Consider the following 15,574-nt stretch of genomic DNA (forward strand, 5'->3'; position numbering starts at 1 on the left):
CCCGCATCGGGCTCTCTGCTCAGCAGGGAGCCTGCTTCCTCCTCTCTCTCTGCCTGCCTCCCTGCCTGCTTGTGATCTCTGTCAAAAAAAAAAAAAAAAAAGTAGAATACTATAAAGGCAGTTCTCCTTTTTTCATTTAATAGTAAATCTGGAAGAACTTCTTATCTCGATACATAGAGTTGCCTTATGTGGTGAATTAAAGATGGCCACAAAAGGGTGCCTGGGTGGCTCAGTGGGTTAAAGCCTCTGCCTTTGGCTCGGGTCATGATCTCAGGGTCCTGGGATTGAGCCCCACATAGGGCTCTCTGCTCAGTGGGGAGCCGGCTTCCCCCTGTCTCTCTGCCTGCCTCTGTGCCTACTTGTGATCTCTCTCTCTCTCTCTCTGTCAAATAAATAAATAAATAAAAACCTTTAAAAAGAAGTTTAAAAAAGAAGAGGCAAGGTAAAGATGATACCTCTGAATCTGAGAAACTCAAATCACATTGCCAAGGGGCCTGGGAGGAATGAAGACTTACGGCCGTGTTCTCATCAAGAACAAACGCAAACATCCATCAAATAGAGTCTAGTGAAAACAAACCAAAGAAACAGCCAGACAGTGAAATCTATGCAATCTTTTGAAAGAATAAGGCAACTCTATGTATCAAGATAAGAAGTTCTTCTAGATTTACTATTAAATGAAAAAAGGAGAACTGCCTTTATAGTATTCTACTTTTTTTTTTTTTTTTTTTTGGACAGACAGAGATCATAAGCAGGCAGAGAGAGGGGAGGAAGCAGGCTCCCAGCTGAGCAGAGAGCACGATGTGGGGCTCGATCCTAGGACCCTGGGATCACGACCTGAGCCAAAGGCAGAGGCTTTAACCCACTGAGCCACCCAGGCGCCCTTTTGTGGCCATCTTTAATTCACCACATAAGGCAACTCTATGTATCGAGATAAGAAGTTCTTCCAGATTTACTATTAAATGAAAAAAGGAGACCTGCCGTGCACCCAGGCACCCCTACCCCACCTCTTGATCCTGGGCTTGATCTGTGGCCTCACTTAGGCCAGCTGACCACAGCAGAAATGACACTGTGGTAGTTTAAAGACCAGGGAGCCAGCCCATACGTATTTGAACTTATTCTTCTGGAACCCAGCTGTCACCATATGAACAAAACTGGGCCAGCCCGTTAGGTGGTGAGAGACAGAGGCCCAGTCATCCTTGGCACCCCAGCAGGCAGCCTGCCGCTGACCACAGTTGTTCAAGAGAACCCAGGTGACACTAAAGAATTACCCAGCTGATCCTTTGACCAAAGAGCAACAGTTAACGATTATGGAAAGCCACTGAGTTTGGAATGGTTTGTTACAAAGTGGTAGGTAATTGATAAATTTGTTGTTTCATGTTTTGTCCTTACAAACAATGCTGCAATTCATGTTCTTGCACGTAAAAGGTGCATGTAAAATGCACCTTTGCATGAGTGAGCTAGTATCTCTACAGAATATGTTCCCAGGAAGAAATACTGCTGAATCAAAAGGTATGGGCTATGATGATAGATATTGTCAATTGTGTTTCATAGAACACAATTCCTACCAGTTTACACTCTCACCCACACACCAACATTATATTAGAGGGCCAATTTCTTTATACCTATTCTAAAACCAAAAGTCAAACTTCTGGATCTTTGCCAGTCCACACATGAGAAATAATATCTCAATGGACTTTGCGTTTTTTTAATTTTTTCCACAAGTGCCATTGAGTATCTTCTCATATTATTTAAAAAGCTACGTAAATGTCCTTTTCTGTGAATCTTCCGTGCGTTTCCTTTAACTTGCGTCTTGGTCTCTTGATGTATAGAATCTTGAGGAAACAGCCCTTTGTCTGTTGTTTATGATGTAAATATCTTTCTCTGTTTGCTGTTTATATCTTGGTGGGCGGGAGTGTAGGCTGCTAGAAAGTGTTAGCCTATCTGTAACTGTGTTTTTCAACCTTCTCTGTCTTCTGGACTTTGTATCATGCTTAGAATGATCTTTCCCATTAAATAACTATTGTAATGGACGGATAAAGAAAGGGGTAGGGAGAGGGGCCCAGGAAAAAGCACACGTACAAAAAAAGAAAATGTGGAAGTAACAATGAGGTACTATCAGGAATGGGACGGAAACATAATGCAGATGAGGAAGTACACCTGTGGAAGGTAAGACTGGAAAAGTAAATTGAATTACTACACCGTCAGAAGAAATAGGCTGTTGGGTGATGGACATTGGGGAGGGTATGTGCTATGGTGAGTGAAGTGTCTAAACCTGGCGATTCACAGATCTGTACCTCTGGGGCTAATAATATATTATATATGTTAATATAAAATTAAAAATTAAAAAAAAATTTTTTTAAAGAAGAAGAAGAAATAGGCTCATTAAAGGCCTGAGATGCCCACATGTCTGTGAATGGAATATAGGCCGTAAGAAGGGAATCTGCAGTTTAAGTCAAGAAGACAATGGTGTAGGACCCAGATGTGTAGGACTGCAAAAGAAGAACATACAGCTATTCAAAAGAAATGGATCTTTTTCTAAATCAAAGAACAGTTCACCGTTTTTGTGTGAAGAAAGGCTATACCTAGTTTGGAAATCCCAGATTGTGAGATAAGAGCAAAGTGACACAACTGATAGTAACTAAACAAACAAGTGATATGATTATAAGCTCAAGGAGAAAATAGACTCCAGGACTCTCTTCCAGACGGTGAGTGAGCAGTGGAAAACATAGTAGGGAGTTTGGAGAAATATATCTCAGAGTTTGGATTTTCTCCTTGAAAAGTTCCAACATGCATTCATTCTCTCACTTGGTTTTCATGGGTGGGACAACGTCTTCTCAGGCCCTCCTGGAAGATGTTCTTGACTCCCCTTGGAACATCCTGATGGAGCTGGTCTCTTACAGCTGGAAGAAACAGAAACTTAATTCTGACTACATCAAGTATTGAAAGGTTATTGAAAGTTTATAAGAGTCACGTAAGACAAATAAGATCTAAAAAAAAACAAAAAAAGTCAAGCAAGAGTTCATGGTCCTCCTCTGAAGATTTGTGTCAATAATGAAACTCAGTTACTCCTCACATGCCTATTTCTCCCCGAGCATACATGATCCTCCTCTAGATACTGGCTGATTTCCTTGTCTTCTAAACAAGTACATATCAATTTTTGTAAAGATTTTATGTGTGATCAAAAAGAAAGTGTTCTTGGGGCACCTGGGTGGCTCAGTTGGTTGAGCAACTGCCTTATGCTCAGTTCATGGTCCTGGAGTCCCAGGATCGAGTCTTGCATCGGGCTCCCAGCTCTACAGGGAGTCTGCTTCTCCCTCTGACCTTCTCCCTTTTCATGCTCTCTCTCACTGTCTCTCTCGCAAATAAATGAGTGAAATCTTTAAAAAAAAAAAAAAAGAAAGAAAAGAAAGTGTTCTTTGTTAGGTACAGATCTCTATATATGTCCATGAGATCAAGCTTTAAAATTGTATTATCCAGCTACGGTGAGTGCTGTGAAGTGTGTAAACCTGGCGATTCCCAGACCTGTACCCCTAGGGATAAAAATATATTATATGTTTATTAAAAAATAAAAAAATGAAAACAAAATTGTATTATCCAAATCTTCTATACTGTTACTAATTTCTTGGTCTGATTAATCTATGATCAAAAGAGACATGTAAAAAGCTACCACTACAATGACAAAGTAACAATTTTCTTAAGTCAGTCCATTTTTCTTTATATATTTTGAGGCTAGATTATTGATGCATACATGTTCAGAATTGCTATTTTCCCAAGGACTGGCACCTTACTGTTAAGTGTCTTCACCTTGATCATTTTTCTTCTTGCCTTCAGTCCCATTTTGTCAGTCATCAATCTAGCTCCACCATCCCTCCTTAGGTGGTATTATCCTTTACATTCAATTTTTCCTGCAGACTAATATTTTAGGTATGCTTAGTATGAAAATATCAGTGGATTTTGCTGTTCTCCCCTTAAAACAAACTGTTTTTTAATTGGCAAGCAAATCCAATTATGGTTAATATGATTATTGATATATTTAGATTTCTCTCTACCATGTTAATTATGTTTCTAATTCACTGAATTTTTTTCTCCATATCTATTTAATGTTCTTCCTCTTTTTTGCTCCATATCTATTTAATGTTCTTCCTCTCTACTGTTAGAGTATTGCATATTTCTACTTTTTGAGTGGTTCTCTAAAATTTGTAATGTGTCACAAGCTTGGGTTCTCCAGGAAATGTGGAGATGGAATTAGATACACAACAGGACGTGGGGGAAGTAGCACAGTGAAAAAGAAGAACAAGAAACAGAACTGGGCAAAGAAGAGTCTTCAGATAGTCAGGTAGGTTCAACAAATCTCTACCAGGCCAAATGGAGCTGGGGAGCCCCAGAATGGGCAGAAACAGCCACACTCTTGTTCCACCACCTTAGCTCCTATCACTTTGCTCAGTCATTGGCCGGAGGCTGCTCTGAGAGTAGCATGAGTCTGGCTTGACAGCTGAGGTAGATCCTGAGAGGGCTAGGATGAAAGCTGTCAGTTATCCTAGCAGCTGGGCAGCAAGTCTTTTCCAGAAGGAAATGTTAGGCTATACATTTCCATGTCTGCCTTTGCATGTATCTTTGCCTTCCTTGATACCTCTAGCCCCTTCATAAATAACATTAGGGTTTTAGAATCTTAACACCAGTAATTTCCACCTACCTTTTATGTAAGTGTCCAGTAATTATCCTTTATTACACCCTCCAAATGAATCGCTATTTTTTTTTTTAAGATTTTATTTATTTGACAGACAGAGATCACATGTAGGCAGAAAGGCAGGCAGAGAGACAGGAGGAAGCAGGCTCCCTGCTGAGCAGAGAGCCCGATGTGGGGCTCAATCCCAGGATCCTGAGACCATGACCTGAGCCAAAGGCAGAGCCCAACCCACTGAGCCACCCAGGTGCCCCCAGATGAATCACTATTATTATTTATATTGTCAATGCTTGTTTAGATTTTTTTGTACAAATTTAATAATGTCTTTGTCCATCACTTTTTCTTTGTGCACATTCTTTCTTCCTTCCTTTTTGATTTTACTCTTCTTGAGGTACATCAAATTCTTTCAATGAGAGTGTATTAGTGTCTCTCGGTCTTTGTTCTGAAAATATTCTTATTTTGCCCTCATTCCTAAATGATAGTTGAGCCAGGTATAGAAATTTTTACCAGCATTCTGAAATTTCACTGCATGATTTGCAGGCTTCTGTATTACTATTGTGAAATCTGGTAACAGTCTAATTGTTCTTTTGTAGATTGTGCTGGTTGCTTTTAGATACTTCCTTTTAGTCTCCAAAGTTCTGCATTTTTACCATAATGTGTCTTATTGTGGAGTTAGTTTAATTTATTCTGTCTAGAGCTCATGTGGTTTAAGAATCTATGATTCATGTCTCTCAACAACTCTGGAAAATTATCAGTCATTGACCCCCCCTTAAACATTGAGTCTCCTTCATTCTTTAATTTTTTTTTCCTAGAAATTCTGTTCAATACATATTGAATTTTTTAGTCTATCTTCCACATCTTTTAACATCTTTTTAATATTTTATACCTTTTTCACACTGTGCAATGAATTCTGGATGATTTCTTCATCTCTAGCTTTCAATGTATTTATTCTTTTGTATAAATTTGCTGTTTCATATATTAGGTTTTAATTTCAGTAACTATATTTTTCATTTCATATGCCTACTATATTTTTGTCATATTTTGTCATATATCTTTTCTTCTTGCATTTTTTATTACTTTACTTATGTCTTTAATAATTTTAAGCACACATTTTCAAGAATTTGTATCTAATAATTATATTTTCCAAAATTCTTAGTCATGTCCACTGACACATGTTCATGATGGATTGTTTCCTTGTGAGTTTTTAATTTTGAGCCCATATTCAGCAGACCTCCATCTGTGGAAGTCTTATAAAGCTTGGGATTGGGGTATGTCCTTTCAGTGGGATTTTGTGTTTACTTATACCAGTCTCCCTAGAGGTATCATCAGCCTTGGGCCACTTGAGCATCAATATCTTAACTTGAGGATTCCTGGACCACCCAGATAGTATAAATTAGAACCAAATTCAGGCAGGGTACAGACTGTGACTACAAATTCTCATAGGGTACTTTTTCCCATCCAGACCCAAGCCAAAGCAGACAAATGTCTTTTTTGGCTCCCTCTGATAATGAGTAGACATCTATTAGTAAAATAGATGTAAAATAGATGTCTACTCCATTATTTTACTAAATCCATTATTTTACTAAACCTGTAGCCCACTGTGTGATTTCTTTGCATTCTTTGAGGTTCAGATCCAACCTGGAGCCATTTCCAGGTCTGACAATAGGCCATCCTCCTTATGAGGAGGCTACCACAGTTCTTGATCATATACTTACCAGTCTGGTTTTCAGTTTGCTCTTCGGTTTTGGCTCTATGGATTTCTTTTACTTTTTTATAAGCTCAGTTATGTGTTTAAAAGGGTGTTTTGTAACAAAAGCATTCCCAAATCATACTAGTTCATGATATTGACAAATTAAATTCTAATCGTCCCCATTGTTTGCTTATTCTGATCATTTTTAAACTGTCAATACTTTTATTGTCTCTCTGGGCAATATGTCAGCCTCAGTTCCTCCTGCTAAATACCTACATCTCTACCATTCTTTATTCAAACCCCAGGAACCGGTCTTTGACTGAACCAACTCACCCTGTGTGGGCAGCACTCTTCACTCCAAGACTCCCACAGACCGACCATGGACTGCCCATGAACTGGTTGCTTCTGAGACAGGTCGAATCAGACACCACTGGAGGAGGAGTGGGGCCTCATGGGATAAAATACTATCGCTTTCTGCTGCCTCAAGGAGGATAATTTCCTTAGAAGGGCCTGTGGATACTGCAGGTACTGCCATGGACGTCTCTAACACACTTCCTTCCAGTACATCCAGAACAAGATACCACCATCACTGAGTAGGATTTTACCCATGAACAAATGAATAAATGGACAAATAGCTAGTTGCAGAGCTCATGGCCAATGGTGATGGATAATATAGGTTCAGCTCACAAGGCTGTCTCTAATGGGCTGCTGGTCAACATTTTTGTCAGTATTTTAGAAATAGAGATCAAAGGCAGTTTATAAATTCGATGCATGACACAAAGTTGAAAGAGACAGATAACACATTCCAGAAGCAAGGTTCAAATGGTTTCAACTGATTAGAATAAACAAGATTAAATTTAATAAGGATTAGGTAAAGCCCTGAAGTTAGGTCCAAAATACCAATTGTGAAGCGCAGGGTTGCTGTGCCCTGGCTTGGCAGCAATCCATGGACAAAGAACCTGGGGGGTTTAGTGACCGTACTTTCAACCTGACCCCAGCTGGTCCTGCTCAGCTCCGACCCACACCCTTTTGGCTTTGAGGAGACACACAGGGCCCACAGAAAAAGAACTCCCCAGTGGTCTCACACCCATGGGCTCCAACCTAAATTACTTTGCCTCATCAGCCCCACATTTACTCTGACCTCTGCCCATTCTCTTCTAGACCCCAACCTAATTCCTCTCCTTTTATGCACAATCTGGTTGCCTGGACCATCCTTTTGCAGCTCCACTCCTTAGTCATTTCCCTTGTAGTCTTTTGAGACTCCAAAAACCACTTCATGCTAGGAACTTCGGAAGGAGAGAAGGAAACATTTTCTCCTGGAGAAGAGACTATGGAAGAGTAATGGGCATCTCCAAATGAAAGAGGGAGACTGTGTGTCCCAGGCAGGTGTATGAGAAGCTGAGTGCAAGAATCAGATGTCTGTTCAAGACAAGGCATCAGTGTTTCAGTTCATGTGCATAAGCACTTACCTATAAGGTGAGAGTTGCCTGGGGCCACCCCAAGGAAAGGCTTTGCAACAAATAAAATAATTCCATCGAGTTGTAGTGTTGGAGGGGGATCCCTGCCCTCACATCCAGAATACACCAGAGTTGACTTCTGCACTGGAGAAGATCCTTAGACTCTGACCTGCAAGGCCCTATTTGATGGCAAAATTCTGGTTCTATAGTACTATTTTCAAGGCAGGCCCATTCTCTCAGAAAAGACCTAATCCCTTTGAACGCAGAAAAGGTGAGAGACCACAACCTGCCATTCCAAAACCATCTGAATGACCCACAAAAACACCTGCAGTGCCTTCTCTACCTCCCCACTTCTCTTCTGGCCCTTTAAGTTAACCCAACCCATCCCAGGCTGCACCTGCAGGAGATAAAGGCCAGCTGGAAATAGCCACGGGTGTTCCCAGTCAGTTCCCAGAACCTCCTTCTCTGATTTGGCTCAGATTCCATCCCACCCTCCTCCAATCTCTTGGCTCTGACTTCACCTCGGTTATTTGAACCTTGGCTTTACTTTTCCCAAAGACCAGAGAGGTTTTCAAACCTTAGCAACCATTAGAATTACCAAGAGGACTTGTTAAAAACGGATTGCTGGTCTCCATCCCTCGAATTTCAAACTAAATAGGTGTCAGGTGGACACGGAGGATTTGCATTTCTTTCAGGTTCCCAGGTGACACTACTGGCGCTGGCCCAGGGATCCCACTCTGAGAATGACAGCTGTAGGTGTGGCACAGCTCTCCCCTCTGCAAAAATTCCAGTCTAACTCAGCCGCATGAAATCCTAATTCTGTCTCCTAAACTACTGGGACCCTAGCCATCCTCCAGCACCCGTGGTGTCTCTGGAGGTTACAATGAAGGGAAGCCGAAGGGAAGCCTAAAAGTCCCTAGTGGTGTATTCCTGAACCCTAGTCTTTCTTGATCTGTTGTAATGCAAATGTCTCAGGAGGTATTTTGCCAGTTTTGTAGAGATAATAAATAGATCGTAGGGGATTGTCGCCTGGGTGGTTCAGTCGGTTAAGTGTCTGCCTTCAGCTCAGGTCATAATCCCAGGATCCTGGGATCAAGTCCCGAGTCCTGCGCCAGGTTCCTTGCTCAGCTGGGAGCCTGATTCTCCGGCCCCCTCTGCCCCTCTCCCCTGCTCGTGCGCATGCTTTCTCTCTCAAATAAATAAAATCTTTATATCAATTAATCAGTCCTGTGGGAATGTTGTTTGTTACTGGAGAGTGAGTCTGTTAAAAAAAAAAAAAAACTAACTTCCCCTAAATCTTCCTAAATTGGATAAGATCCAGCCGTGGCCTTATACCGGAGTACCTGAGCAAACAGCTAAGGTAAACAGTGGGGGCCAAATATTAATAACTAAAATAATGCTGGGGCACCTGGGTGGCTCAGTGGGTTAAAGCCTCTGCCTCCAGCTCAGGTCAAGATCTCAGGGTCCTGGGATCAAGCCCCATGTCGGGCTCTCTGCTCATCGAGGAGCCTGCTTCCCTTCCTCTCTCTCTGCCTGCCTCTCTGCCTATTTGTAATCTCTGTCTGTCACACAAATAAATAAAATCTTTAAAAAAAAAAAAAAAAAAGATAAAGTAATGCTTATCTTCTGCCAGGCTATGTCATAAGCGTTTTGCAATATATTTATTATTTCATTCCTTATAACAAACCTAAAAAGAAGATATTATTATCCTCATTTCACTGATGAGAAAATAGCCACAGAGAGGTCAGGTAACTTGCTTTAAGTCACACAGCTAGAATGTGACAGAGCCTGCATTGACCCCTACAGTGGGGCTCCAGAATCTGTACCCCCTATTGCACTGCATGACATGGGGTGACTTGCACAGACTCAGAATCAGTGTTCTGGGTTCAACCTCCTTTTTTTCCTGAAACTTTTCTCCCCCAGTTGGGTGCCAATTTTCGGGTCTTCCACTTCTTCCTCATTACCCTGATTCACCTTGAGACTTGTTCCCTTGCCTAAGAACATAATGTCAGGGGCGCCTGGGTGGCTCAGTGGGTTAAAGCCTCTGCCTTCGGGTCAGGTCATGATCCCAGGGTCCTGGGATCGAGCCCCGCATCGGGCTTTCTGCTCAGTGGGGAGCCTGCTTCCTCCTCTCTCTCTGCCTGCCTGTCTGCCTACTTGTGATCTGTCAAATAAATAAATAAAAATCTTTAAAAAAAAAAAAAAAAAGAACATAATGTCAGCCTTCAGAAGCACAGAGATTTGGGGGAATCAATGGGGAGGGCCTATGACCGTTCCAGGCAGACCCAGCTGACCATGAACATATACTGGACTTTATTTGGGGTCTTGACATCTTGACTGTTTTTCAATAGCTGAGGTGGGAAAGCTAGGAGCACTGGGTTCTCAAGGGCTGTCTCCTAGATGGTAGGCCTTTCTGGAAGTCAGGGTGGGTCTGGGCCACTTTCAGGTTTTGAAAAACTCTCCAAAAGTGGAGCTTATCATAAATGTTAACATTCAGCAAGCAGATACACTTAATACCCAAATAAACGTACAGTTCAATATCACTGTGAAATTCACAAGATGATAGATTACAGGATTTATTGAAACTCCAGTGAGGGCGCCTGGATGGCTCAGTCATCTGCCTTTGGCTCAGGTTATGATCCTGGGGTCCTGTGATCAAGTCCAGCATTGGGAAGGGGAGGTCCTTGCTCAGCAAGGAGTCTGCTTCTCTCCCTTCTTCCCACTCATGCTATCTCTTGCTCTGTCTCTCTCAAATAAATAAATAAATAAATTTAAATATTAAAAAAAGAAAAGAAAAGAAACTCCAGCTCCAGCTGAGTGGTGGGGTAACAGTCTGCCATCCGAGGGTTGAGGACCATGCCTGTCTGGTGCCTCAGTGCCTGTGTGTGAAACCTCATCTGTAGACAACATCTATCAATCCAGTGCTGGGGCCCTACCTCTGGCTCAGACGACTGTCCCGCCCAGCTGTGACAGGCCTTGGTGGAGATCCCAGCTCCCTGGAGATGCTGGCCGCAGCTCCCACTACAGAACAGCTTCATCTCCAGTTTCTTCCACAGCCCGGAGCAGCACGCCCCAGCACCTCTGTTTGGCACCCGTCTTCTCTGGACCTTCTCCCTTCTGATCCCCACTGTGCTTCTCCCAGCTCCCATTCACCACTGCCCTAACACTGAAAAGTCATGATGTTCTGGCCCCATGGCCAATATTTTAACTGGCATCTAATGGTTCTTTTGTTTCTTAAAGATCCCTCACCTCATAGCCAGGAACACATGTCTAAGCCTCTACATTCCTTCCACCTCTGGTTGTGAAACTTGACCAAATAAAAAGAATCCTTGACCTGACTTTACTGGCAGTTCTGACCTTCCTTACCAACAGAAGGGGCACTGTTTTGTTTGGATTTGCTGTCTCACCTTTCAAAGGGACTGTACTTCCACACAGACCCCGCTCTTACCTAGCAGGAGGTAAGTGAGGTTGCTGGGGCTCCATCTGACTGCTGGCCCAACAGCTGAACTTTTGCAGGAGTGAGTGCATCTCAGCATACTAAGAAGGTTGGCCAATTAAAATACAGGATGCCCAGAGTGCCTGGGTGGCTCAGACGATTAAGCATCTGCCTTCAGTTCAGGTCATGATCCCAGGGCCCTGGGATCGAGTGCTGCATCAAGCTCCCTATCTCCCTCTGTCTCTCATGAATAAATAAATAAAATATTTAAAAATAAAATACAGGATGCTCAGTTGACTTTGAATTTCACATAAACCATGAATACATTTTTAGTGTATATCCATCCCATGCAATACTGGAATCCTTCTTATACTTTAAAAGTACTGGTTGTTTATCTGAAATTCACATTTTTTTTAAGGTTTTATTTATTTGAGAGAGAGAGTGAGAGAGAGAGAGAAAGCGCACAAGCCAGGGGAGGGGCAGAGGGAGAAGCAGACTCCGCCGTTGAGCAGGGGCTGGACTACAATGCCAGGCTCCATCCCAGGACTCCGGGATCATGACCTGAACTGAAGGCAGATGCTTAACTGACTGAGCCACTCAGGAACCCCTGAAATTTACACATTATTGAGTGTGATGTGTTTCTATTTGCTAAACTTGGCAAAATTAAGAAGATATCAAGTAGTCCAGTTAAATAAGAGTTCTATGAGAATATTAAAATATTACCCAGATGTATAAGCATCCTGCTGGCCCAGCAAATCTCGTGCACCTTACACCTTGGTCAGGAGCGGGAAAGGCATCTGATTCACCAACGCAAGAGATCCAGGGGAGGAGAGTTAATTTTGCAAAAGGGCAACATGATGCTGCTCAAATTTTAGGAAAGAAAAAGACAAAATGGGAACTACTCGTAAGTGGACTGTTAACAAGGTCTACCAATTAACAAACATCCAAAGGACAGCATGGGGCGGGTGAGAAGAATGATTTTAGAACAAGGAAGGTGAGACTGATAAATCTCTCTTGCATCATCATTTTTCCAAAGACACTTTCCTAAGAAAAGCCAGTGGAGACTGCGGAGATCTCCGGGACTGACCACTGCAAGGTGTGCGGCAAAGCCCTTTACAGCACCCCCCACCCATCATCAGAACCTCCAGAAAAACTCAAGTTTCTCTGGGATACAGAAATCATCTTCCGAAGGTCCTCAGTAGAAAAAGCGTGGGATATGGTCAACGAAGCCTTTTGCCATTTATTTATTTATTTTAAACAGGGATTTTTATTTATTTTTTTTATTTTATTTAAAAATTTTATTTATTTACTTGACAGAGATCACAAGTAGGCAGAGAGGCAGGTAGAGAGAGAGAGAGAGAGAGAGGCAGAAGCAGGCTCTCCACTGAGCAGAGAGCCCAATGCAGGGCTCAATCCCAGGACCCTGGGATCAAGACCCAATCTGAAGGCAGAGGCTTTAACCCACTGAGCCACCCAGGCGCCCGAAGCCTTTTGCCATTTAAATAAGCAGCGACAGTGAGGTAACTGCCCTGCGGGTGAAAAGGGAAGGAAGCTGGCACATTAGAAAACATTTTCTCAATTAAAAAAAAAATGGTTATCAGAAACATTCACCAAAGGATCTTAGTCAAATGAGGCAATAGTTTTAAGGCAATAATAACCATACTTTTGAAAGCCAGTGCTGATTACCAGGTGTATTAAAAATGGCCTTGGGGAAATCTCTGCGCAAATATTTCTTTTTTCGTTTAATTTCAAAGACTACTTAAAAGGATAAAGGGAGGACGTCTGAGGTAGTAAAGTAGCAGTCATTTGCACCTGGGCAGCCTATTTTTCATCCCAGAATCTGGAGCATTTTGTGCCCAGATGAGAGAGCCTGTGTGTGCACAGGGAGCGGTGGGGGTTGGTGGCTGGGGCGGGGGGGGGAGGGGGGCAGGAAGGGCACAGTAGAGAGAAAAGGTGCCTCTGCCAAGGTCACACGGAAACACAGGTGGATTGGAGAGTGCCGCTCCCACCTGATTACAATCATGCAGCCTCACTACTCTGACGGGAGTCATGCTATGGGACGTCCCTAGTAGCTTCAAGATCTCAGCCTCTGTGGCTAAAGATGAGCCAGTGAGACCACGGCTCAGTTTCCCAAGCGCCTGCCATATGCACAGCGCTGTTAGGCACAGTCAGGGAGGAAGAAGGTGGATAAGACCCAGGTCTACCAATAAGCAGGAGACTAACTCACAACACTCTACAGAGACGTCATCCACCAGCAAAGGTGTGAAGGAGTCTATAGACCTTCCCCGTGTGTCCACGGGTCAGAGGGATTTAGATAAAAACCTGGAGCATTGCACAATCTGTCAGGACACCCCCTATTCTTTCCAACTTCTTTCTCGATCTGAGAACTAGAGGATTCCTGCCTTTCCCCCATGAAAAGCAAAGTAAGCTTATGGCGGGCCTCCAAGCTGTTTGCTAAAAACCAGACACTTGCAGTCTCCTCTAAGAAGTTCAGAGAGATTCTGGTTAGTGTGTTCCCACTCTGTTTGTGTTTTGCTGGTTGCTCACCCCACCCAGCACTTTTTCCAAACCCCCTTTTCTTTTTTTCCTTCCCACAGAAGAAAAACGTATGATTAGACGTTAGACGAGAGCAGAGAACCTTCCGGATTCTCATGCATTTCACTGAATTCTTGGGACAGCAATGGCTCACGTTAGGGCTGAGCCAGAGCCCTAATACCCTAACAGGGAGCCTCCTCCCTGGGGAGAGAGGAGGGTCCAAATGACCAGGAGAGGACTCCAGGTGGGCAGGTCCACCCCCGACCCTCTAAAGGCTTACGGAACAAAGGATTAGACAAAGGTCGGGCCAAGGGCACCTGTCGTCTCTCACTACCACCAAGACAACCACCGGGCAGTCTGGGTTTTCTAGGACAGTTCCAATTAAAATGTTGTGTTGAGGGCGCCTGGGTGGCTCAGTGGGTTAAGTCGCTCAGGTCATGATCTCAGGGTCCTGGGATCAAATCCCGCATCGGGCTCTCAGCTCAGCGGGGAGCCTGCTTCCCTCTCCCTCTCTCTCTGCCTACCTCTCTGCCTACTTGTGATCTCTGTCTGTCAAATAAATAAATAAAATCTTTTAAAAAAATAAAATGTTGTGTTGACCCCCTAAAACATCCAAACAGCATGGCAATGGTAACATTTCAGTGTCCAAACCTGTTTCCAAACTGCCTGCTCACACTGGGAATTGGTACAAAAGTGTTTATCAGCCCTTATGTCCTGGCTGGGTTTCAGAAACTGGGATCACTGGAGCTAAGGCTGACTGGAAAGGTGTGTTTGGTCTTCATAATGGCCCTTGCCCCTTTTCAGCAGCTTCCTGCCGCCCACCTGCTACCCACCCACTCCATTATCTCTGCCTCCTCGTTGATGAAAATTGCCCAGTTAGGACCCTGCAAGCTCATCCAGAAGCTAAAAGGCTGAAGACCACATCGGGCTATTTACATTTTCACTTTAAGGTGAAACCTTAACAAGCAATTGGTGGGTTTAGCAAACTGTATGAGAATATGGGGAAAGGAGCATGAGGGGTCTCGGTGGAGCCCCTTGAAGCTGAGTGCCTCCCCCACCCCATCTATCTGCCCTGCAGGAGGACTTCCACCTCTAAACTGCGGGGTGGGGAGGGGAGAGGAAACTGTAGTTGCCCCAAAGGGGATAATAGGGATCAAGTAGGTAAAACCATCTTTCAAAAGTGACCAAAGTGGGACACCCCAGCGACTGCATGTCACCCTAATAACCTGGTCTAAAGACCACTGGGTGCTGGCTGCAAGTCCAAGGGTGAATCTGAAAACTGTACAGTGGCTGACAGCAGGAGGACTCAGCCCACTGGGGCACCAAGCTACCCACTGGTAATGGTCTCCAGATCCCAGGAGCCACAGCTTCTGGGGCCTTGGGTCACATCTCAGTCGGAGACTGTGAAAGCAGAGGTCTGCTATGGCCCATCTATAGAACGTGACTCCTGGACCCTGCCCAGTCCACAGTCTCACCCAGCAGGTGAATCTCGCCGGGCCCCACCGACCTAAATTCATACCCCACACTGGCCAGGGCTGGAGGTCTAGATCATGAGCAGGCTTCCTCCCCCTGTGCTCACTTCTCACTCTGCCCGCTCCCTGATGGAAGGTGTCTTACTTCTACACCTCCAGCACCCAGCCAGGGTCCCTTCCTGTTCTCGTGTTGTGATTCCATCCTCTTGGCTTTCGCGTTCCTTGGCTATTACTGTGCTAATTCCATGGGAAGATATAACCGTCATGACCTGCACCTATTGCAAGCCCTAGGACACACTG

General features: G+C 43.8%; 1 long non-coding RNA gene across 1 annotated transcript; it reads left to right on the top strand.

The window, feature by feature from the left end:
* The first annotated feature begins 1,884 nt into the window (after nt 1–1,884).
* On the top strand, nt 1,885–7,022 carry LOC131820638 (uncharacterized). The gene is made up of 3 exons (XR_009349732.1): nt 1,885–2,166; nt 4,215–4,336; nt 6,680–7,022. It is a non-coding gene; the product is annotated as an uncharacterized LOC131820638 (long non-coding RNA).
* Nucleotides 7,023–15,574: the final 8,552 nt, after the last annotated feature.

The sequence above is a fragment of the Mustela lutreola genome, chromosome 18, assembly GCF_030435805.1.
Source record: "Mustela lutreola isolate mMusLut2 chromosome 18, mMusLut2.pri, whole genome shotgun sequence".
Taxonomy (NCBI): domain Eukaryota; kingdom Metazoa; phylum Chordata; class Mammalia; order Carnivora; family Mustelidae; genus Mustela; species Mustela lutreola.